Genomic DNA, 24,964 nt, shown 5'->3' with positions numbered 1-24,964 from the left:
AGAAAACTGGACAAGGGCCAAGGTTTTATGGCGGTTTGCTTAAAGGGAAAGAGAGTCATAATCTGTATTTAAGATTAAAAGGAGCCTTTAATCCAGATGCTCAACATTAAACAAGAGAGTGGAGTCATGTTCTGATCAAAAGTTACTGCATGCATAAAAGAAAGTAATGTAAATGTTCTTTTAAAAAAGAAAAAAAAGCTCCAGTAAATTATATTAAGTGTTTGTAACCATTTGCTTTGGGAAAAAAAAATGAAAAAGAAGAAAAAACATCTGATTTTCATTTTGGACAAAAATACTTAGCTAAAATAAAACAAAAAGGAATAGGATTTTATTTGATTTCTATAATGTCACTAAAAAAGTGAGTTGCCATTCATCCTACACTGGTATCGGTAATCATTCCCCTTCTACTGACCCTATTTATTTTTTGTCCCACTTCACTAGGCCAGACCTGTATCTTTGGGAGGTGTAATTATATTCTCACACAAAGACCTAAACTGAAATGGTTTTGATGATCTCAGTGCTAGCAAACAGTAGTTCTCGTCTGAGGGGGGAAAACAAAAGACAAAAAGAACCTCATCACATAAAACTCAGACCAACGGACAGCTACGGCCCCTGCTGATGCAGGGAGTATTCGGCTAACAAATTAAGACCACAATTCCTAGAACTGCTTTTCTAACAACTGATATGGAGCCTGGCCAGTGATAAACACCAGAGGCTCCAGATTTTGCTAGAATGAATGCTGGGAAGAAGTTAAAAGCAACACCGGAAGAAGAAAGGAATCCAAAAATAAAACCAAAAATGGTTCCTAAAGGCGAGAGCAGATTGGACTCCAACAGCTTTGCTAGTACCTCGAGGTACCGAGGGGCAGGGCCCAGCCCTCATCAGGTGCTTACATAAGCCCCTGCTCCCCAGGAGCTCAGGAGGGTGTATTAGGGCTGTAAAAAGGCCCCGAGCACTTAACGGAAACATATCACTAGCCGGGGATCACATCTGCCCCAAGGTGAACCCACAGGACAGAATACGCTACCCTGGCAGTCCCGAGATGCCCTGGAAAACCCAGTTCCCGGTGTGCGTGCGTATGTGTGTGCGTGTGTGTGTGTGTGTGTGTGTGAGAGAGAGAGAGAGAGGGGAGGGGGGACAGAAAGACAGAGAGAGAGAGAAACAAAAGACCGAGGTGAACTGGGGGTAGGGGACCCAGAAAGGTCAGGACAGATTTTCCAAGACCATTCTAGCTTAAAACTGATCTAGGAGAAGGGCAGGAATTCAATGAAGCCACCAGGACTTTCTCTGACATTGTAAGCTAAGGATATCAACAGAGTCTCCTTCAAGAAATTCCCACTTTTCAGTTGGTAGTAGAGGTGACCTAACAGCCTGCCCACAGCACTGACCGTGGCGGATGGCACAGTGCAGGCTGCCCCTGGACGTGTGCACCTAACACAGGCTCTTCTCTGCACCTCAAAGTCACCGCCAAACTCCAGCGTGCTTCCCAACAGAGCCTCCCAGCCCCTTCCAGGAGTTGGGTGCCTGGCGTCATGCGGCCCCCACTCCCTTTCCTCACTCAAGAGTGGTCAGGGTCTGGGGTTTCCCCGTCTCAGCTGCTTCCTTTATGAAAAGTGACATCAATTACAATGGACCACACTCTGAGTCCTGCCCACATAGCAGTCACGGCTCTAAAGACTATGCAAATCACTCCCTGTCACTCTGCTGCTAACAACACAAACCAAGCTCTTTCTCATGGCCCGTGAGAGCCCCTGTCACCTGCTCCCTGCCTGGGTCTCCAACCTCACTTCCCACCACTCCCTGCCAATGCCCGGTGCTGTCGTCATGCTGGCTACGTTTCCTTCATTTCTTGGGTTGAACAACCTTGTCCCCAGCCTACGTCCTTGTGCAGGATGCTCCCCCCGCCCCCCACAACAGGCCCTTCCCCCAGACCCTCACACGTCTGGCTCCCTTCTCTATTCGGAGCTGCCTTCTCAAAAGCGCCTGTGTTCACCTGCTAGTCTAAACTGTCCAACTCCTGACCTCCCTTTTCTCTTCCTCCATTCCCCAAACCAGTTCAATCTACCGCAGCACTCTGTGTGGTTCTCATCTTTGTGCTCAACATGAGAAAGCGTCTTTTGTTTGCTTGTTTACGAAGCTCCGTGAACGCAGAGACCTTGCCCTTGGTGTCTGGACTGCACGTGCGTACAGGGGGCCCACGCGCAGGCGCTGAACAAACATGCTGTGCTCCTACTCCGGGCCCTGCACGCCGGCTGCCACTGGGTAGGCCCCTGCCGAACTGGGCTGCACTGAATTCCACCAAGTTGCAGACATCCAGGGCAGAGATAAAAACTTCCCCTTGGCCGTGGTCTTGCCAAATCAGGTGTGCAAAGGCGAGCTCCTGACTGTGTCCCGTGCTGACCAAGGAGCTCACGAAACCTGAAAGGCACCGGACATAAGGCTGAACTTCAACGTGTGAAAAGAGCCAGGGCTCACAAATGGTTCTGGGTTTGACACTTCTCTCAGAGTGAGGAGACATACGCGTTTGAATTTAGGCGCTTCGTAAACAAAGTGGTGAATGAATATACTGTGCGACCGGGGCTAGGGTAACATTTAAAATAAACTCTTGATTGGATATTTATATATACGCCCGGTCAGGTTCAGATAGCAGTAGAGTGGGACTGGGAGGCAGAATTCACCATGTCCTGAACTCGAAGAGCACCATCAACTCTACCACATCACATGGCACTTAGAAGTGACCCTAAATTTTCAGTTACCCAAACATATAAAACCTTACACTTGTTTAAATTTCTTGGAGTTAGTGTCTAACTTCCAAACCAAAGAGTCTGACTGATACAGGAATTAATCTTGCAGACTAATCCTAAAGGAGTTACCTTAAAAAGTAGTCCATGAAGGACTTTTCTGAGTTCTCTTAAAAAAAAAAAAAAGGAGAGAAAGAATACGTGAAATGCTGGGAAAGCATCTATATGTCTCACACCAGCAATTCCATCGGACCAAATGCATATATGTAAGAGACACAAATATACACATACATGAGACAACTGTATGTGAGACCACTGTAGACAGAGGGAGACCTTCTCTCTATTATGTGCCTGATCCCTCACCTGCACCTCCCCCTTAAAGAGTCCAACAGTCATTCATTCTTTCAAAACTGTTCTTAGTAAATGCTGAGCGTATGTTAGGGATACACTAGATAAGAAAAATACAGAGAATTAAGACACCATTCTTATTCTCAAGAAACTAACAAAAAATGATGATCCAGTGTGACAAGGGTGAGAAGTGGCCCAGGGGAGCCTTCTGAAATGATGAAAGGTTGAAGGATGAGCATGTGGTTGCCGGCTAGAGAGAGGAAGTGCCAGGGGACAGGAGGAAGCCCAGGGTGGTCAGGACCGATGAGCCGGAGCGCCAGTCAGAGCCTGCTGCAGGAGCTGTGTGTGATGGCCACGCCGAGGGGCCGATCTTCTCCCGAGCAAAGTCCAGCCTCTATGAATCCCTGAGGAACACGCTCAGATCTATGTGTCAGAAAGGGACGCCTGGTGGCCGCTGGAGGGTGGGCTGGAGGGGACAGGGACTGAAGGCAAGGACTCACCGGGGCCTGCACTTGTCAAAGGAAAGTGACTGTGGGACTTTGATGGAGAGAAGCCAGACCAGACTAGCAGGCAAGCGTCTATAGTTCTGGTTCAGAAAACAATGAATGCTAATACCCAAATCCCATACAGAGGAGTTGAGAAGAATTCTGGTCAAGGTGATTATCGGCATCTTAAATGACAAAGCCCAAACAAGAGTAATATAACGAGACGGGAATAAATGTCCGTGCTTTCCTCAGACTCTGGGTCTCAGCTCCTCCATCCTAAGTTCTTTTTCCAAACTACATTTCATCTACCTCATGACTCAGCTCTGGGGTAGGGCCTCTGCTTCCCATCCGCTGGTGGCCCTTCCTTGGGTGCCTCTGGGCTAAGGCACCCCTAAACTTCTATACATGATCAGTGACTATATCTTTCTTGAACCTCAACTGGCACGTCTGTAGAATGGGAATACTGACATTTACCTTCGGATAAGGACTGAATGAAACAAACGTCACAGAGCACTGCAGAGCCTGGCATGTGATAAACACTCAATACATAGAAGATACCATACTCCTGCGGAAGATGAAGTCTGCAAGAAACAAAGACACAGGGACTCCTGGGTGGCTTAGCTGGTTAAGCGTCCAAGGCTCAGGACATGATCTCACGGTTCCCGAGTTTGAGACCTGCATCAGGCTCTCTGCTGCCATCGTGGAGCCTGCTTCAGACCCTCTCTCTCCCCTTCTCTCTTTGCCCTCCCCCCATATGCATGCATGCGCATGTGCTCTCTCTCTCTCTCAAAATTAAACATTAAAAAAAAAAAAGGAACACTCTCACCTAGCAGCGGCATTTTGCTTCCAGACCTTACAGTTAATAGGCTTTTGTGGTAAGAGCGAGCCCGAAGCACTTAGCTGGGTAGTTGGACATGGACTAAGGCAAGTGCACCGACTCTGAGGGCCTGTGAGAAAGCGAGCCAGGTGGCGGCGGAGGGTGCTGGGGAGAAGGGGAATGGGTGCCCGCCCTCCCGGAGGCGGCGACACAGGGCTCATCCTGCACTCCATCAGCGAAAAGCCGGTTTGACCGCCGTGCCTCCTCGAAGCATCCGGGAACGACGGAGGAATGTTTTGTGACCAAAGAAACTGAGGGGACACGTAGGTTTCTCGATGGCGTGGCTTATCTTCTTCCTAAAGCTGAATCTACACAGACACCTTGTTTATAGGCTTTCCCAGCATCCTCTTCAGCCAAGCGCTCTGTGGACAAGCCGGGACTTGGCCGCCAACGGGCCCGGCCTGGCTGTTTGTGCAAACGAGCAGACTCGGGAAGAGAGGAGATAGCCACAGTGCCAAAGCCCGACAAGCCTGGGCAGCTGTGCTCCGCTCCGGCCGCTCCATCCTCGGGCCGCCCACGCAGAGCTGTGGGTGCCAGAGAGCAAAGCTGCAGAGTCTGCAAACACTAAAAAAAAAAATGTATTGGGTCCGCTTCGGCCAGTGGTTCCAAGCCTACTTTAGACTGAAGGTACCTCTGGAGAATTTAAAGACACTGACGCTCCCCACATAGCGCGTACACATGCAACATTTTGTGTACGACCCCGGGGTGTTCAGGAACCTTCCTTGCCCCACTTACAGGCTCGGCTTGGTCTCACAAGAATTTAGAGGAACTGGTTCACAGGGCCTGAAGGAATGAGGTAGGAGAGTGCAGAGCTCCTCTTCTCAGGGCTCAGTTTTCACTGGGAGACAAGGCAGTAACAAACTCGGCGGCGTAGACAGAAAGGAGTGACTTGTGCCTACGGTTCACTGCCACGAACGCCACCTCTTGACAGGGAGAGGGCGAAGGAATGAGCTGAAACTCGGGCCACACATCTTCTGTCTGCAGCGTGCCCAATTCTTAGCGGCTGTGGAGCCCCATGGAGCGTTAGTGGCGTCCAACGTGCCAGGTCTATTCGAGTCAGAGAAGATGCTCGGGTGATGTGAGGTGGGGAGGGCGTCAGCTCCTGGGTCCCGCTGGGAGGCAGCAGGGAAGGCGGTCTCTCCCCCTCAGCTCCACCTCGTCTTTCCATTCCCATTCTTCACTTATGCAAAGACAGCAGATTCCTCTGGTGATCTGTCCTAAGTCCAAATGGTTAAAAATAATTTGCTAAATACCTTCCTAGATGCACTGAAATCCAAGACCTTTTTGAGCCTTGTCCAGCCGTCCCTCCAAGGGTGAGTGGGGCTCAAAGTCACGCTCTTTAGTAACTCAATCCCTGAGTCAGACTTCTGTCCGTCAATCTTCTGATGTCACAAGTCAAACTGTGCCATCGAAGGCTGAGTAAGCATCTTCGGGAAATAGAAACTCAACTGTAAGAACACAGGTATTTCCAAACACAAAATACCTCTGCCTGGCTTCTCGCTCAGCTACTGTATATAAATTTAGCCGTGATAGTGGGAGGGGAATTTTTTAAAAAACAGAAGTCAAAGGTGAAAAGAAAAACAGTAATGTACCAGTCACTACCTTAGGCAAGACATGTAAAGTGGTAAACACCACATATAAAATCTTTGCCCTTACGGGGATTATATTTGAGTGGGGGACAGAGTAGGAGACAGGAAATCAACATGAATAATTTCCAATAGTGATAAGTGCCATGCAGAGAATAAACTAGGAAAAGGGATAAAGAATGGTTGAGGTACTATTTTTTTTTTAATTTTGAAGTTTATTTATTTACTTAGAGAGAGACAGAGACATTGTGAGCAGAAGAGGGGCAGGAAGAGAGGCGGGGAAGGGAGAGAAGCCCAAGTAGGCTCTGCACCGTCAGCACAGAGCCTGATCCAGGGCTGAATCCATGAAACTGTGAGATCATGACCTGAGCCCAAACCGAGAGACGGACACTCAGCCCACTGAGCCACCTAGGCACCCCGGTGAGGTACTCTCATTATATCCATTTTACAGATGAGGAAACTAAGGTAACAGAAGTCAAGTGAATCGTTCGGCGCTTCACAGCTAGCACGTCGTGAATTTAAACTTGGGTCTGTCTGATTCCAAAGCTGTTCCTAACCACGATCCCGTGCTCTCTCTTCAGCTGCCAAAGAAACCAAAGAATCTGGAGAATAGATAAGGTGAAAGGTCATCCTTACTTTTAAACTCCCTCCCTTTAGGATATTCTGAGATCTATGAACACAAACGTGTGTACTACAGGTTGCTATCTTGACACTAATGCAACTAATGGGTTGAGGCTTCCTACACTGCATTTAACATACTTTCATCCTTAATGCCACCCTCTGAGGTGGGACTTACTATCCCCATATTTGACAGAATGACACTAAGGCCCAGAGAGTTTAAGAAACCTGTGGAAAATCACAGAGCTTAGGAGCGTGGAAGCTGTAATCCAGGCCTCACGTCTCTAAGCGCATTGCTTTTTCCATTACTCCATGCTGCCTTCCAGAAGACTCCCCAAGGAGCTACATTTTTCTCCCGCTGGGAGACAAGGCAGTAACTAACTTGGCAGTGCAGACAGAAAGGAGGGACTGTTTTGCATCTCTGCCAAGCAAGCATTCATGCCCTTCGCAATATGACTTGGACACGATACCCAACTGATCTTTAGCAGCTAAGCATTCTAGAATCTGCCGAAGAATTTTCTCACCTTCTCCGTATGGGGTCTGAAATTAAAAGGGGGGAAAACATATTTATGTCTCATTCAGAATTCAAAAAGCAATAAATCCTTCAAGGCTCTGGCAAGTTTCTCTAATCCGCTGTAATCATGTTTCCTTGTATAACAAGTCTTGTGATGCCTGTAGCACGGTCTCACTATAGTAACGGCAGCCTGGATGCTGGAGTTCTTCTCCTTGTGCCTGGGGGATTATTCCATTTTCCACATTAGGAATAAGCCGCAGACTTTAGGTTCTAAAACAGAGCCAGAAATGCTGACTAGAATCCAGATGCCCAAAATACACTTAGAACTAAATTTTGCTGCCCTCTGTGAAAAACACAAATGAAAAGAACGTACCAACTTCTAGAATGCTGGTCCAGGAAGCAGAGTTATGAATAGAGCCAACATGGGCTCTGCTGCAACTTAGAGGCTCTTTAAAGCTACATCAAGACTTTCTAATTATCTCCCTTGCTTTTCAAGTTTTTCCTCTGGTTTAAACTTTTTTAATTTTTTTAAATAAAAATCAAACATAAGCGGGAAGGAGGATGGACGTGCTACAGATTCATCCTAATAAATCAGGTTTTCATACATTTCTAGAACTTGTCAAGGTGTCCTTTTATATTAAAAAATTATTTAGGTTTTCAGGGATTGTTTTGATAAATAAATGATTTTTCTCTACGGCTAAGCAATCACTTCTAATTGTTATTAAAAGAAATAAATTTTGGGGCACCTGGGTGGCTCAACTGGTTGAGCGTCCAACTTCGGCTCAGGTCATGATCTCACGGTTTGTGGGTTCAAGCCCCACGTCACGCTCTGTGCTGACAGCCAGCTCAGAGCCTGGAGCCTGCTTCGGATTCTGTGTCTCCTCCTCTCTCTGCCCCTCCCATGATCATGCTCTGTCTCTGTCTCTCAATGATAAATAAAATAAATTAAAAAAAGGAAATTTATTAAATTCCTTAATAGAAATAATATCCTCTTCTTACTATACTGTTTAACAGAAGACTAGGTGTGAAACAGTATATGTGTCTCTCTTCAAATAGTGACTGTTAATAATAATTATAATGAAGATGATGACGATGATATAAGACACCTCGTTTGTCACCTGCTTCCTATGTGCCAAAAAACGTGTTCAGTGCTTTCGAGACATCATCTTGCTTGATCCTAACAGTTCCCCAAAAAGGTTGTTAGTATTTCCATTTCGGAATAAAGGACTAAGTCTCAAGATGCTGCTGCTACTGCCTAAGGTCACCCAGCTAGACATGCAGTACAGGGGATGAGACTCCAGAAGCTCTTCTGGAATAAAAGGTAAAGCCCTCTCTCCACTGCAGAAGAGCCACTGCTGCTAGCTGCTGGCCGTCATCAAGTCTTTCTGCATCAAACCTGATTTGCTAGCCTTAACTTTCTTTCTGCGTTGTTTTTTCATTAGGGGGATATTTCATTAAATGGTATAAAATTACAACAAGTCCATCCGCATTCCCAGGTTTTGGAAAGCACAGCCCTCAACTGGTAGGAGCGGCAATGTGCAGGTGTTCTAGAAAGCAGGCCTTTATCTGGGAGCATCCAGCCTCTGCGGTACCAGATAACGTTTTAACAAGAGTGCGCAGTTAATTAATCAGGAAAGCCAATGAAAGGAAAATTGGTTAGGAAAGCTTTATTGAATATATAACATTTTTTAAAAAGCATATTACGCCTCTTATTTTCCCACCTGCTCCGAGTCATTCCTCCCGTGATGGACTCTCAGGTTTGTATCACACACCTTCAGTTCTGAACGCCCGGCTCCCTCGGGGTCTCTGGTAACGGCAAACACCCGATGGGGGCTGCCTCTTCCCCCCCATGCTAATCACGCCCTTTACAGACCCTGCCTCTGTGGCCCAACCTGCGTAGCCCCCAGAAGAGCAAGAGACGCAGTCTGGGCCCTAGGTTTTGAATCTGGGACATGAGAGGCCAATCCCTTTGGGGTGACTGCAGCTATGAACTAGGAGGTCCTGGGCTGCCGGCAGCCACATTTCCTGTCTTCCAGAAGGAGCCCGTCCGCAGAGACAACCCCTGTCCCTGTCCCTCCCAAACTGTGGCTTTCCCCAAAGTGTGTCTCATTAACCTTCCTTCCGGTCCTGTGCAATGCTCCAGTGTTTCTATTTGCCTCTGGAAATTCAAGTTGGGGTGATTTCACTTGAAACCGACAGAGTCCTGAATAATTTAGAAACGGTACCAGGAACAGGGAGCTGAAAGTGAGCAAGTCTAAATGGAGTAAAGCAGAAGATGAGGTGGGAGGGGAGGTCATAAGAAACCCCCCACCTGGGGTGGAAAAATTCCCAATTGCTGCTACAGGCAGTAAAATGATCAGTGTAACGAGGCCAAAGGTTTAGGGGACTTAGGGAAGCGTCAGATTATTGGAGGCACTGTCTACTTCTTGTGACCTTCCACAAGGGGCAAGAAAGAGACACTTCAGTGCAAGGTGGCCCAGCCAGAAGCAGGTAAGGATGCAGAACTGGTACACAACACCTTAAAGGGAGACCTCCTATGCTTTCAGTCAGCAATCCGAGTCTTTTTGAACTGCAAAAGCAGATGTTTTTGCTGTAAGCTGAAGTCAGCCGCTGTACCAGAAATGGTGGGAGTCTGATAAACAGACAGACATCCACAGGAGGAGTCAGGGCCCCTAACAACCGTGACGGGAAGGCCCTGAACCCAGATGCACACTGAGGGCAGGACCCAGCAGAAGTCCTTAAACTGAGTACCCACAGGAGAAGCAGAGGCTCATCAAGAGCTCTCGGAGGCGCTGGCCTCCAGTCGGGGACAGACACCATGAGGACGGAGTAGGTTTTAGTGGCTGGACCCTCCAAGTTCCTGGGAGACGACCCCTGGATTCAGATTCCACATCTTGGAACAAGAGCATTGGATATGAGGATGTTCAAAGCGTCTTCTTGGTTTTGATTTTTTGTTTCTTGTTGATTAAATATAATATGAAGCTTGCTTATTTTCTTAAAGCCACCATTCTAAGCATTAAATTTAAAGGCAAATGTGGGTAAGAGAGAGAAAGCACTTGCTTGTGAGTCTTTGCTCAATCACTGTGTCATCTCACACCACAAATTCAATTTCTTCACCTGCAAATGGGGATTTTAGGTGCCTGTCTTCACAAGTCACCGAGAAGGGAAAAGTGAGAGCCTTGTGACTTCTCTGAAGAGAAGGAAATAGGCTACAGAAATCCTAAACAGGATTAGGGCAAAGCTCTTTCTAAATACAAAGATTAGCTCCAAAATGACCTTGGGGCTTTTCAGCCTCAGCGACGCCATTTCTGACCCCAACCGCGGTGCCCTCTGCAGTTGGTGTGTGTAGAGAACATATTTCCCAGTAGACACAGAACCGGCCTGGCAGGAAATGACAAAGCTGGCTCATCCCTGGCGCTCGTGATTTTTCCTTTTCGTGTCCTATCTCACCTGACCAGTACCGACTCCCTATTCCCCTGGCTTCATCTTACCCAAAGGTCATACTCAGAGCCCTATTGTAAAATACTGACCCAACCTGATGGATTCGTTTCATCCTCTCTTCCTGTTCCACTGCACTGAAACTCAAAAGAAATCACTAATGCTGGTGTTGTATGTATTCTGAATATGACAGTTACAAAGACGATGGGGGTCACTGGTGAGGCCTGGCGGCTCTCAAAACACACTCCCTTAGAGGCCCCGTACACATGGGCCGAGTTAGGGTTTGGACTAACTGGTACCTTCTCTGGGAAGCCTGCGCACCCTTCCCGGGCACAGACAGCAGCTCTTTCCTTTGTGCTCCCACAGTACTTTTTAAGAATGCTTATTATCTCGCTGTATAGAAATTATTAAAATTTATGGGTCTCTGGTTGGAATAATATTTGTGGAGATAGAAACTTTGGCTTATTCATCTTTCTGATGTGTGTCTTGTACAAAGCAGGACTCAATACATTTTTGTAGAACAAATGAATGAATGATGTGAATCACTACACCCTGTTCTCCTCTTGAAGGAAAAAGAACCTCAGAAGCCATGCAGTTCAAAGGGAACCTCTGATCCGGAACTAACCATGGATGGAAAAGACACACACACATGCTTGCCCAAGGCGGATGTGACGACTCAGTCACGAGCCTCCCTCTCATCACATCTGAACCAGGCCTGCAAACCCTCTGGACACAGTTTTCCAGGCAGCCCCCCCACCCCCTGACCCCCTGCCTGCTGGAACTGGCTGACTGAGCACCCCTGATGTGGACTGGATACCTGGCAACAAGAAAACACATGGCTGGTGTATGATGCTCTTCGCCCCAGTAACGAGATGGATAACGGAATGCTCAGACGGAGCCTACGCTGCTCTTTGGAATTCAAGATGCCACCGTCAAACAGTGTGGAAAGGACCAGTTAACTCAGAGAGCAAACCAGTCAGGAAGCACGGTCGCTTCCTACTTTGTAACTGGCTGCTGCCGTACATGAAACATTCTGAGTGGAGACCCTCATCCCTGAGGAGCTGAGCTGTATACCTGGTGGTGAGTTAGATCTCCGTGGGATTCCAGATATGCGAGAGGCATTGCGCTGCGGCGGTTAAGATCACAGATCACAAAGCACTGCTCCTAACTCACACGGCTGCTGTACAAATTTCATATATAATATCAGTACGGTACTTAGAAGAGTGCCTGGCACGTAAGCACCGTAAGAGTAAGCATCAGCTACCAAATATGTGGCCTGGCTACAGTCTACCAAACAACCAGGGAAATAAGGCTTGGTCTACATTGGCACTCTTGTGCGCATTTCAGCAGCTTCCTTATTAACTGATAGCTCGTGCTTTGATAAGAGCCTGTTAGAACAAGCATGGAAGGATGACAGATTGTGCTTGCATTTTCCCTTTTTTCTCCAAAGCCAATTACACTGGCTATTGTCAGACAAGGAGAACAAGGAAGCCCATTACCTCCCGCTTTGCTTTGACTGCCAGGAACCCCGAAGTTACATTTCACATTCAACTTTGAAAACTTTCCTTAGTTTAAGTTTCCTAAAATAATGACATAAACAACAACAACAACAACTTGGCTCTTGTCCTTTCTCCTAAAGGTTTTTAAGCTTAATTACTTCTATGGTATTGAGCATAACTTTCTTAAATCTTTTCTTTCTAATCAGGTAGGATATACATAAATATAGCAACATTTGTCTGTCAGATTCTTGGTGAATGTCAGCCAAGACATCTGTCTGAGATGATACATTATATTTTTATGCACCACGTGCACCATAACCATCCTGGGATATAGGGCAAATCTCATGTAACATTCTGCAGAGATATCAGAAAAGGCTTTCATTATGTTGACACTTCACTGTAGTGATATTGTTAAAAATGTCATTCCCCCTCCTTACCCTAAGATCATTGCTCTTAGGATGGAAAATAAAGTTAAATCAGAGAAGAAAATCAGCTAGGCTGAAGAGAGTAAGATTATCTTGTTGAAACTCACTTTCTTCTTCATCTTCTATCCTGACTCCCAGAATCAAAGTGCTCAATGACTTCAATTCTTTAGTGTTTTGGAGGGCACAAAGACCCAGAGTGGAGAAGTGACGAGCTTATGGTCACGTAGTGTGTTCATGGCTGAGCTGTAAGTAAAACCCCAATCTGAATTCTAGGCTGGTATTCTTTCTAAAATACCAAGATGCCTCTCTAGGTCACTGAAATAGAAAATGAGGAAATTTGTTGTGAGTAGCCAATTTAAATGGAAACCTCTTGAAATGTATTACTTCATTGTAGCAAAATGGAAAGCTGTTTGGAGAACATCAAGGCGAGAGCTCCATGAAAACCAAAGTTCTCTGGGAAATATCCCTGTTGCAAAAAATTCATTTACTGTTAAGGCATTTAACATGCGTCATTTACTGAGAATTATGGGCCAATTCCAGAACTAGGAAATCACATCACTCGTTCAGCCGTTACCTCCCTACTGCTGACTTCCTACAGGCCAGGTCCTGAGACTAGAGTGTTATCAAGGACCTGAAGGTCTAGGGCAACTATTCAACATAGGTGCTACTTCTTAATCTCTTAGGTATTCGCCACAGACACCACTAATTCAATATATGGCCATCTTTCCTGCTGAGCCTGAAATTGGCCTCAAAAATCCTTCCCAACACAGCCTTCCATGCGGCCATGAGCAATTGATGAGAGGGGCACACAAGTTAAATGTATCTGTCATCTCTGGACTTCTATAGTTACTATGAGTTTATTCAATGCTATGCAACTAGAAGTCCTCATNCACCCCCCCCACCCTACCCCAGCCCCTCTGAGAAGAGCAGAAGAACATAAACTCTTTCATTCATTTAGCCTTGACTAACTTCCAGGTAGAGGTCAATTCTTTGAGGCCCTCTGAGAACTCTTGATAATGGCTCATGAAAGACCAATTAGGTCACAATTTCTCTGTGACTTGCACTTTCCCTTCCGTGCACCGTTCCCCACAGCTGCGACCCGCTGCTACACAGCCAGGCAGAGATGTGGCCTCCCCAGCTCCACAGCAGCTGCTTAACACACCCAGCGATTCCACCAACTGAGAAGAGAACCAGTTGCCAACAATGCCCTCCAGTATAGTTCTCCCTGCCGGCAAAAGCTTGGGAAAATACACTTCCCATCCTACCCTCTCACGGTGGACCCAAAGACAGATGCGGGGCCTGCTTTATAAACTTGGCTCCCTTCCCCTCCTTTGTTTAACTTTGTTAAAGTTGTTTTCTTAGGGTTTGATCAAGGGAGAAAAAAACAGGAAGATGTCTTTTCCTTTTAATGGCTTTTTATCATGTTTTTAAATGCTTTAATTACTGGCGATAGACGCAGAGAGGCCTTGTGAAGCCCTGCTTCGCTCGAAAGTACCTTATTACCCCATAAAAGCTGACCTTTTTCAGCAGCAGAGAAGAGTGCACAGTGCTGGTCTGTAAGGAGACAGGCTGGAAGCTGCCTTGTGTGCCCCAAAGTACATTTCCCTCAAAATGTGCAGACCTCTGGGGTGTTGTATGCTGATCACCTGCATCTGCAGATAACTCGCCTCCAATACCCGGGCCTCCAGGAGTCCAAATGCTTTAGGAAAGAATACAGATGCAGCGGTCACAGAAAAGGGTGACATAAATTAGGCTCAAACAAGGAAGAGAATGTCACAAGTATGTACTCCTTCCCATTATATTTTCAGGTCCTAACAGTGACTGTGTTTTTGTTGTTGTTGTTGTTAGGTAAACACAATGGTAGGTACTGGGTAGAGTAAAAGCAAAGAAAAAATAAGTCTTTTTTTCCTGCCCTCAAAGGTTTAAATGTCCTAAGGAAGGCAAGATGTAATAATGATAAGCTAAATACCATAGGATTTAAGTATCAGAATCTATCGTGGTGCCCCCCAAAAAAGGTACAAAACACAGAATTACCCTATAACGCGGCAATTTTACTCTTAGGTATATAACCAAGAGACGTGAAAATGTATGTTCACATAACAACTTGTACACAAACGTTCCTAGCATACTTGTTCCTAACAGCCCCCAAATGGAAACAACCCAGGTGCCCATCAAATGATGAATGGCTCAACAAAATGTGGTCCATCCATATAATGGAATATTACTTGACTTGAAAAGGAATGAAGTATCGACACATGGATGATCCTTGACAACATTATGCTAAGTGGAGGAAGCGAGTCACAGAAGGCCACACGTGGTAGGATCCCATTTATATGATGTGTCCAGAAAGGGCAAATCTATAGACACAGGAAGTGGTTTAGTCATTGCCCAGGGCTGGGGGGTGGGAGTGAGGAAGCATGGAGGAAGCAAGGACTGACTGGTGAAGAGTGAAGGGTTTCTTTTTTGGGGTGATGAAAATATTCTATATAGATCATGGTGTCAGTGGTACAACGCTGAATATATTTTAAAAAAAGACTGAATTGTTTCTTTTTTTAAAGGGTAAATTGAGGGATATGTGAATTACATCTCAATAAAGCTGTTATAAAAAAAAAAAAACCAATAGTACAGACAATGCTGCAGAGGCTCAAAGGAGGGAAAAAGAATTTTTGGCTTGGATGGAAAGAGGTATTTAAGTTTTGAAGAGAAACCCTTAACTGGAGGTAGGCTGGATAGACAGGAACACAACAGAAGTCAGAGGACAGAGATGCTCTAGGACTTTGAGTAAACTAGTTTGGTTAAGGAGGGAGCCTTCAGTGGGGGAACTAAAAACATGGCACTGAAGATGTGGCTGTGGCCAGTGGGTGAAATCAGAGGGGAAGACAACAGCCCCTGGTGAGGGCAGAATCCATTCAGCTCCTGAGTGCTGCTGGCTTCCAGGCTCATGGCAAACAGCGTGCCAACAAGCTGTCTGTCCGTCTCTCCCAGGGCCGTTAGGGTAAATGGACGCCCCCGGAGTCGGGAACTATGGAGAGGCTGCTTCAGTATCTCTTCCAAGTGAGTACTGCGGAAGTCCAAATGCGCATGCTTCAGACACCCTACTCTGAGGGCGAGGGTGGCGAGGAACTGGGTGTGGGACATCAGAGAGCAGAGGAGGATGTCCAGATGTCGGGAAGCTGCCAGCCAACACTGACTACCATGGGCCAGGCTATTTTAGCATCACTATCCTTATGGTTTGGCATGTGCAAATCTTCCTGGAGCATGAGAAGGAGCGAGCTCTGTGAGAAATCCTAGGACTTTACTACTCACTCAAGTGACATTCCGCTGAAAAACCAATGACTTATTTCTTGAAACGTCTCCAAAAGTCAACAAGGCATTTTAAGTACCTTCGGTTTTCAGGTCCAGTAAATGTTAGTGCCTCTTATGTGAAAGAACATTCATGCCTACCTCATTCTGTATAATGGGTGGCTCTCCATGGTCAGTTTTTCATTCCACTACTACATTAGAATTTATAATTCCTACATAATTGTACATGAGAGAAATAAAGCTGATCTTTCATAAATCACTCTTTTCAATTGATCAGACTATTGTTGTGTATGTTATGCTAGTGATCATTTCAAAGAAAATATCAGCAAACATATAGTTTCCTGGAGGCACAGTCTGAGTCTTAGGCATGCTTGCATTCTCTACATCAGTGAGGTCCAATAGAACTTTCTGCAATGGTGGAAATGTTCTGTATCTGCACCGTCTAGGAAAGGCGCACTGAGCACTCACAGCGCAGATAGTGTGATTTAGGAAGAGAAGTTTTAATTTTGTCATTTTTTAAATGTTTGGTCAGTTTTGAGAGACAGAGTGTGAGTAGGGGAGAGACAGAGAGGGAGGGAGACAACAGAATCCGAAGTAGGCTCTGGGCTCTGAGCTGTCAGCACAGCGGCTGACATGGGGCTCAAACTCGCGAACCATAAGATCATGGCCTGAAGCGAAGTCAGACGCTCAACGGACTGAGCCACGCAGGTGCTCCTATTTTTTTAATTTTTTTTAATGTTTATTTATTTTTGAGAGAGAGAGAGAGCTCACACGAGAATGGTGGGTAGGGCAGAGAGAGAGGGAGACAGAGGATCCGAAGCCGGCTCTGGGCTGACAGTAGTGAGCCCAACACGGAGCTCAAACTCACAAACTGCAAGATCATGACTTGAGCTGAAGTCAGACGTTTAGCCAATTGAGCCACACAGGAGCCCCTAACTGTCATTAATTTAAATTTAAAGAGCCACCGTGGCTGGTGGCTGCTATTTTGGACACTGCAGTCCTACAGGATCCAGAACAATACATTTGTTCCTCATAAGTGTTCAGTAAACATCTGTTCAACTGAAAGAAAATGTGTGCATAAATAAACACATGCTGAGATTCCTCTACATGCCAGGCACTCTGCTAGATGTTGGGTCTGAGTGAAATGCTGCCCCTGAATGAGTTAAAACTCATGCAAGGGACAGCAAACTTGACCCTGATTAACTCAAGCCAAACGGGAACTTTCTGGCTCACATGCCTGGAAAGACCAGGATAATGGTGCTTTCAGGGCAGCCTGGCTGGAGGCTCAGGGGATCACACCATGACCCCCCTTGCCCTCGCCCTCTGCGTCCTCGGTTAGATTCGGCTCTCTCCCATGTGTGGTCTCCATGCTCAAACGGGCTCTCCACTCATAATCACCCCAGAGAAGCCCCACCCCAGAGCTCTCATGGCAAAGCTCCAAGCCCTGACCCCAGCCTCCTAGCCAAAGGCTCCTTAGATCTCATTGGTAATGATGGGTCTGATGCCCATTTCTGCACCACCCATCATGGCCAGGAAAATATGTATTGACTGACTTGAGCCACAATTACATGCTCCAACTCAGAGTAAAAGGGGGAGCCAGCTCCACTAGAAAAGCACCTCAGTGGTCTCTCAGAGTAAAACCAAGATGATCACTAGGGAAGAGGAAATTCTGCTAGGCAGCAAACACAAAGGGAACCCGTCGTTCTCCCTAAAGAGCTCAGAGTCTCCCCAGGGAAATCTTAAGGAAAACTGCTGCTTGGTCAGCTCTGCTGGCCAGAGGGTAAAGACAATACTACCTACAAGGAAAAAGCTCAATGTGCAAGATCCAGGTTTAAATGACAGTAATGTTTATTTACACAGAATTTCCTCCAATGTTTACTTTTTCACAGATAATTCCTGTAAAATCCTCGTGGAGAGAGAAACATCTATGAAATCTAGCAACCTTTTGGAGGGAGCAGTCAGCTGACCAGGGACTGCTGTCTGCAGCCTTCCTTGCCTGCCTCGACCTGGGAGCCCAGATGTCTCCCTCTGTGTCCCCTGTCACTGAGTACACCGAGAGTGTGCTAGACCTTAGAAGTTCTGACATGTGCGGATGCACGCAGAGGAGGCACAGCGCGGCCCACCCAGGCAAGGGACACACAGCTGCCAATTCACACAGTGCAATGTGAATTGTCTATTTTCATAAGGGCTACTCCAGGAGAGATTATTTGTGGGCAGGATGACTCATGAGAGAAACAAATGAATTCGCCCCACAGAGAAGACAAAGGGCTTGGAACATCACTGAAATGAGAAAAATTAGCCAAAACAGCTGCAGCACTTTAGGGCCTTTTAAATAGCCTTCTTCTGTCTACTTCTCCACCCCTTTCGAGCTGTTCCCTCTCTCTCATTAAATACTGATGAGGCTGTGCTTTTGTTGGCTCCGAGGGCCAGCCGGAGCTGGGAAATGGTGTTTTTAGCAAGCATATCTTTTTATCCCTCTGAGTTTTCTGGTATTATCTTTTGTGAAGATGATTCTGGATTACCCTGAAACGTCTTGGCTTGTTTCTAGGTGGAAAAAAAGTTTAAAAAGTTGTGGACAGGACTTTCCGCACTTCAGGGACATTTAGGGCTCAGGCCCCATAGCAAGAAGGCCCATGACCCCCTCTGCCCTCCCTTGGGAATCCAGAGACCTCACGACCCCCTCAACATCACACTGACCACCCCTCCTTCCACTGTCCAGCGAATCTTTCCCCTGGAGTGCGGCTCTCTTTGGCACGGTGGACAGAGTTGCAGATACTCTGCAACTTGGTAAGAAAGGAGGGGCTGTTTGCAATATCCTTTCTGGGTTTTACCAGACTGCTTAGTTCAGCAGTCAGTGGGCCCGTCCCCTTCCAGAATGGAGCTGTGCCTGCAGGGCCCTGAGACCAGGCACTTTTTTGTGCACAAGAAGTGGGCCTCCCGTGTTTTGCCAGCTGGCACACAGTAGGTGCTTACTGAATGCTGGTCAACTGTGGAATATCATTGGTAACTTGGAGATTGTGCATAAGAAAATACTAAACAGAATGGGTCTGAACACTAATATCTACAATTCTTGCTGTTCCAGAAAAGTGTTCCGCTCCTTGACTTTACCCAGTACACCTCAGCCCCCCAATCATAACAAATCCTCAACTCTAGGGTGACTCAACTTTTAAATGCTCTTTATTATGGATCTCAAGCCTGTGTAAACTAGTTAACTGGTTATGGAAACGGAGGTGAGTTGACTGGTTCTCCAGTCCTCAACGTTAACTGCAAAGGAGTCTAGTTGCAGATCAAATTGGCATGGCGTAATTTGCTTTCCAGAATGCCCCTCGTCTTTTCCCTACCACAGTATACTTGATATCTAGTGGGCTTTTTTAATGTTTCACCTTCCCATTCGCTTTTATTTTTATTTTTTAAAGTTTTTAAAAAATGTTTATTCTTGAGAGAGAGACAGAGCATGAGCAGGGGAGGGGCAGAGAGAGAGGGAAACACAGAATCCAAAGCAGGCTCCAGGCTCTGAGCTGTCAGCACAGAGCCTGATACGGGGCTTGAACCCACGAACTGGGAGATCATGGCCTGAGCCAAAGTCAGGCACTCAATCGACTGGGCCACCCAGGCGCCCCTCCCATTCACTTTTAAATGAAATGTATTGAGATATAATTCACATAACATACAATTTGCCTGTTTAAAATACGCAATTCAGTGATTTTTAGTATATTCACAGAGCTGTGTGACCATTATCACGATATAATTCCAGAACATTTTGTCATCTTCAGAAGAAACCTAATGCCTATGAGTAGTTATTATCCTATTTTCCCCGAACTCTCACCCCACCCCTAACTCACCACCCCCCTCCCTCCAGCTCTTGGCAACTACCAATCTAATTTATGTCTCTATAGATTTTCCCATTCTAGATATTTTATATAACTTGAGTACCACTCACTTTTTTTTTTTTAAAGAAACTTTATTGTGTTTTCTGGGGATGAGCTCTCACTCCAGATGCTGCAATCACAAACTGAAGTAAAATCTACGGCCTGCCTTCCAGTTACCCATGGTCCAACAACGAACACTTGCTGTGTGCAGAATTCTCAGTGTTTCCTCTTGGCCACGACAGCCACGTGCATGTTGGCTGGCAGAGGCCCTTGGTACCAGTGGGATACTCAGGCCTCAAGGCTCCTTTCCCTTTGGGTTCAACTCCACTGGGTAGATGCTACCCAGTGCTCTGTCTCATGTGCTGATCAGGCCTACAAATGTCTACCGTCACTCCTATTTGATCAAGCATCTACACCTGACCTGCCCTTTTCAAAAGATTCTGTCTTTGGTTAAAGACTCAGAAGTCTTGGGTTGTTTTTAAATGCACCCGGCTTATTTGCTTCTTTCAATCAAAATCAAAGGAACAGAGAAAAAAACTGATGTTGTGAGGGGGGTGGGAGTGGGTTAAATAGGTGATGGGGATTAAGGAGTGTATTTGTGGTGCTGAGCAAAAGGGGACATACAGGGGCGCCTGGGGGGCTCAGTCGGTTAAGCGTCCGACTTTGGCTCAGGTCACGATCTCACGGTCATGGGTTTGAGCCCCACATCGGGTTCTGTGCTGACAGCTCAGAGCCTGGAGCCTGTTTCAGATTCTGTATCTCTCTCTCTGCCCCTCCCCCACTCATGCTCTGTTTCAGTCTCAAAAAAAAAAATTTTTTTTTTAAAAAAGGTGATGTGTAGTATTGTTGTACACCTGAAACCAATATTACATGTTAACTATACCAGAATTAAAACACACACACAACCACAAACACACACACAAATCAAAGGAATGTTTTTCTCCGGTTTCTAAAAAGGTATTTAGGATTTTCCTTTGTGATAATAACTATTTAGCATATCAGAAGGGGGATATCCTGATGTCTCTCTGAAGATCTTGAAAATAAGGCTAAGCTTGCAGAATGGAATGAGTAATATTTCTGAAGAACATTAGCCATGTGTGGAAGTTAGTCCTCTGAAGAGACTGCAGAAAAGCAGTTGAAGAGATTGGAATTTTCATCTGCAGTCAAAGTGACAAAGCAGTGATCTCAGGAGATATGTTAAAAAAAAGAATACAACCTATGTAACTCTACAAGATTGTTTATAGATGGTAGCAGGGTCCACGTGGAGTTCCTTGAAAAAGTCTCCAGAATTCGTGCAAAAACATGTTACAATCTCTGCTGCTGTCCAGAAATTAGCGAGGTGACCTCACTGGACAGCAGACCCCTGTAGGACTTGCGGTATCACAGCTCCGATGGGCCCACAATAAAATCTTCTGATCATCCATTGTCTCCCCGTGTACGTATGGGGAGAACAAATCCAACAGCCTCACTCACACACTCTCACCCTCACTCTCTCACTCTTAGGAGATTAACTGTTGGGAATTGGACCCTGAGAGCCTTCATGTTCTGGCACAACCCAGTTTCTGACTTGAAGGGCAGGGCCATAGACCGTGATGATTTACCCAAGCACAAATCTGTAGAGCAGAACTCTGGACAATGTGAGAGCCATGGCCAACCATACAAAGGCCTGCCATTTAGAGGAGGGAGTCAACCAGCTACAGGGAGGCCCAACGAAAAAAGGCACCTCAAAGAAGTAGTTTAAGAACACAGACTCTGGAGCCAAAGTACTTGGCTCTGCCTCTTACTAGCTACGTGAACTTGAATAACTCAGCCTGAATGCACCTCAATTTCCTCATCTATAAAATAATGGGTTTGTGAAAATTAAAAGAGATGATCTGAGTAAATGCTGAGCATGACATATGGAGCACAGCAATCCTCAGAAGTCAGCCATCATGTCATCACTGTCCAAAGAAGACGGACCACCCTGTGAGACGGGGAGCCCCTGCAGCTCAAGCCGAGGCAGAGACTTGTCAGCTGAAGGTCAAATACAACCTTGATGCTGCCGGACTGACTTCAAGCCCAGGACTTCCAATTAGCTCCTATGCCCCCTCAAACTCCCAGACAATTCAAGGAAAAAAATGCCATCTCAGTAGCTCATGTAAAACTGGTTTTTCTTTTATAAGGGGGAAAGGTGGTCCTTGCCCTCAAGAAGCTGAGCATCTAACTGAAAAGAGGATCGGAGAACCACACAGCAATGCAAACATACATGTCGGATTTAGACCAACCACCCGTTTGGCGCTTTTTATTAAAGAACCGCGATCGTGAGAAGGCTTGGGGAACTCACCCTACAGGACAGGAGAAGCTTGTTAGTATACAAAACTAAAATCAATCCCATTCTCTCTCCCTCCCTCTCTCGGTCTCCATCTCTCTTTCTCCCTTTTCATTCCCTTCAAGCTGTAGCAAAGTAGCATGACGGCCCTGGGACCTTCCGGTCTCAAATGCTCTGGCTCACACGCTGGCCAGCCGGTGGCAACGGTCGGTGAAGATGGACAAGCTCCTTCCACATTGCAAGTTCACACAGGACTCCTCCACGGGACATGGAGGGCTATTTTATTTTTTTAATTGTAACTACTCCTTGAATGGCCTGTGCCTCTCATCCGTAAGTTCAGTGAGAAGGGAAGTTCAGCGGAGGGCTTTCTTCACCGTGTGGCACAGCCCGGCTCTCACATATTCACTAACCGAGGCAGGTTCACCCTATAGCTACTACACGGAGCATCTTTGAGAAAACCTGATCCTTCTTCTCTTAAAACGCCCCCCTCCCCCCAACCACAATGCTTTCTTTTTGTGACAGTCCAACCACCATTTCCACGCTTCTTTTACATTCCACAGGATCCGGTTGCTGCATTTTAGGTATTTAAGTCTCCTGTAAAATGTCAGGGAGGGGACAGAGGCCCCTGGGCCCACCTTGCCTCTTGGGGACAAACACCCTGGGCCAGGGAGCACCAGGAGGCTCTACTCACGATGGAAAGCTTGCCAGTTAACCGACTGCTCTGTCGCCTCAGGAAATTCATAGCACCTTCGGGCAAGGGAACAGCAGTGTGGTGTTTATTGAAATCTACATCTGGTAGCAATTTGTTCAACGGCAACCAGCTCCCCCTCCTTTTCTACAGTCGAATAGCCCGCCGGGGCCCATAATACCCCACAACTGTTGGTTTGCGCGAGGCCTGTGTTGCGTCCTTTACGTTCCTAATTACAGATCAGGGTTTATCAGTAAGTGTCAGCACGGTGAGTAATTTTTGAGGCTGCAGAGGACACGAAAGGCCCATGTCTTGAAGGCAGTGACACTGTCACGGACCATCACTGTCTGGAGGGAAGGACGAAGGCACACGCCGGCCCCTGTCCTTGGCTCCCCTGCCCGCACTGGGTCAGCAGAGACCACCAGGGCACACCCCTTCCCCACCCCGAGAGGTGTGGCCTTGCCATGGTGTGGGAGCTTGGGAGAAGGGATAGCTGAGACCTGACCTAGAATTAAACATTTGTGTACCAGAGAGAAAGGGAGAACCCCTAGGCTTCAGTCTGGGAGAAAGACTTTGGAGACTGGTTGTGAGGGAGGTTGAAAGCTAGTTTGCAAAGGACTCAAGAATAAAGAGCTCTTTTTTTTTTTTTTTTTAAGTTTGTTTATTGAGTAATCTCTACACCCAGTGGGGGGCTTGAACTCACGACCCCGAGATCAAGAGTTGTGTGCCCCTCCGACTAAGCTAGCGAGGTGCCCCAGTGAATAAAGAGCTCGTAACGGTGCCTGCGATTAGATGAGAAGGTGAGGGAAGTTCAGAAAGCAGAGTAAGTCAAGCTTGGGACTTAAGCATAGAAGGACTTAGAATGGACATCTCTCCATCTGCCCAGCAGCCATCCACCCACATCAGCTCCTCAGAGTAGCTCACGCCTCTCTCACCCTAACCACGTGGTTCTGAGGGGGCTGCCAGTCACCACCCCTGCCTGTGGCCCAAGCTGGCCCATCATGGCAGCCCAGCCCTGTCTCCTGCAAGTGGTCCAGAGGAGGCATGTGATTCAGGGCCGGTCAATCATGTGTGTCCTGGGGTTTTCCTTTTGGAGCCACCAGGGAAGAAGCTCCTAAAGGAAGAATGAGATTTTGGAACTGCCTGAGGCTGCATTTTTTGCTGAACAGGAGAGAAAGAGAGCCTGTCTGCAGTAAGAGAAAATGTGGGGAAAGGCGCACAAGAAAGGCAAAGACGGTTGTGACATTAAACCCCTCTACGTAGAATCCCCGGGGCCAAGACTCCACGGCCTCATTACAAACTTATTTATGGCAAAGCCAGTTTGAGCTTTTCATTTCTGCCATCATAACCAGGGTCCAGATGACTACAAAAGGCTTTTCCCTGAAAATGACTGCTGTGATGACCAACCGAGTAAACGCAAGTAAACTCTCTGAAAAACACACATGCCGCACAAGTGTCAGATATTGATCGCGTGCCATCACCTACATTATGCGAGGCAGGTGAGCACAAGAAAGCACGGCTGACTCAACACCAGGAAAGTGGTTTCTTAGCAATCTTTTCATTCTGTGTCTTATGAAGATACACAGAAGTACATGGGATGGTATAATGCCCTCTCGCAGTAACCCTCCCCAGCCCCAACGACCACGGACCTACAGCGCCGTCCAGGAGAGGGGTGGGTTTGACTAACTCTTCCCGGAGCACAGCTAGTTCACTTTGTACCTTGGTTCTGGGCCTGAGCGGCCCTTTGTCTGAATGGAGTTGAAAATCCGGCTTCTGGCAATGGGATAGAAGCTTATAGCAAAAAACCAAATGTGAGGAATTCACAAGTTCAGCTTTGTCAGGCTGTACTTGGCCTGGACACCGTAATCTGACATATGCCTCATTCTTCCTAAGGTTCATTGATGATTTCTTAGCAGGGTCTTTGGGTGTATGCTTTGTCATGACAGGTATCGATGAAAGAAAACCCTGTAAGTGCTCAAAGTGAATCAGCTACAACAAATTTTTGTGAATGCTAACATCGCCTTTCCTCCATGGACTAAATTAAGGAGACTCCTCTTCTTTACAATTCATTTACAAAAACTGATAGTCCTATAGAGGAACAGTCCCCTGGCATACCTAATTTGGGATACATCCAAGGAGATGATTCAAAGCATGGAACCTACGTATCAAAGATGTATTCTATCACTGTCATTGGATGTCAGGTTGGGAGGGATGTAGAAAGCTCTAATCCAATTGAATCAGACTTTCTTTCCAGTATGCTCTAAA

At 46.6% G+C, this 24,964-nt stretch overlaps 1 protein-coding gene across 5 annotated transcripts in view; it reads right to left on the bottom strand.

The window, feature by feature from the left end:
* The window catches only part of ATG7 (autophagy related 7), a 239,614-nt gene that overhangs the window by 74,884 nt on the left and 139,766 nt on the right, over window positions 1-24,964 (bottom strand). The gene's annotated exons all lie outside the window — the stretch shown is intronic.

The sequence above is a fragment of the Crocuta crocuta genome, unplaced genomic scaffold (genome assembly GCF_008692635.1).
Source record: "Crocuta crocuta isolate KB4526 unplaced genomic scaffold, BGI_CrCroc_1.0 scaffold69, whole genome shotgun sequence".
Taxonomy (NCBI): domain Eukaryota; kingdom Metazoa; phylum Chordata; class Mammalia; order Carnivora; family Hyaenidae; genus Crocuta; species Crocuta crocuta.
This window is presented reverse-complemented; position numbering and strand designations above follow the sequence as displayed.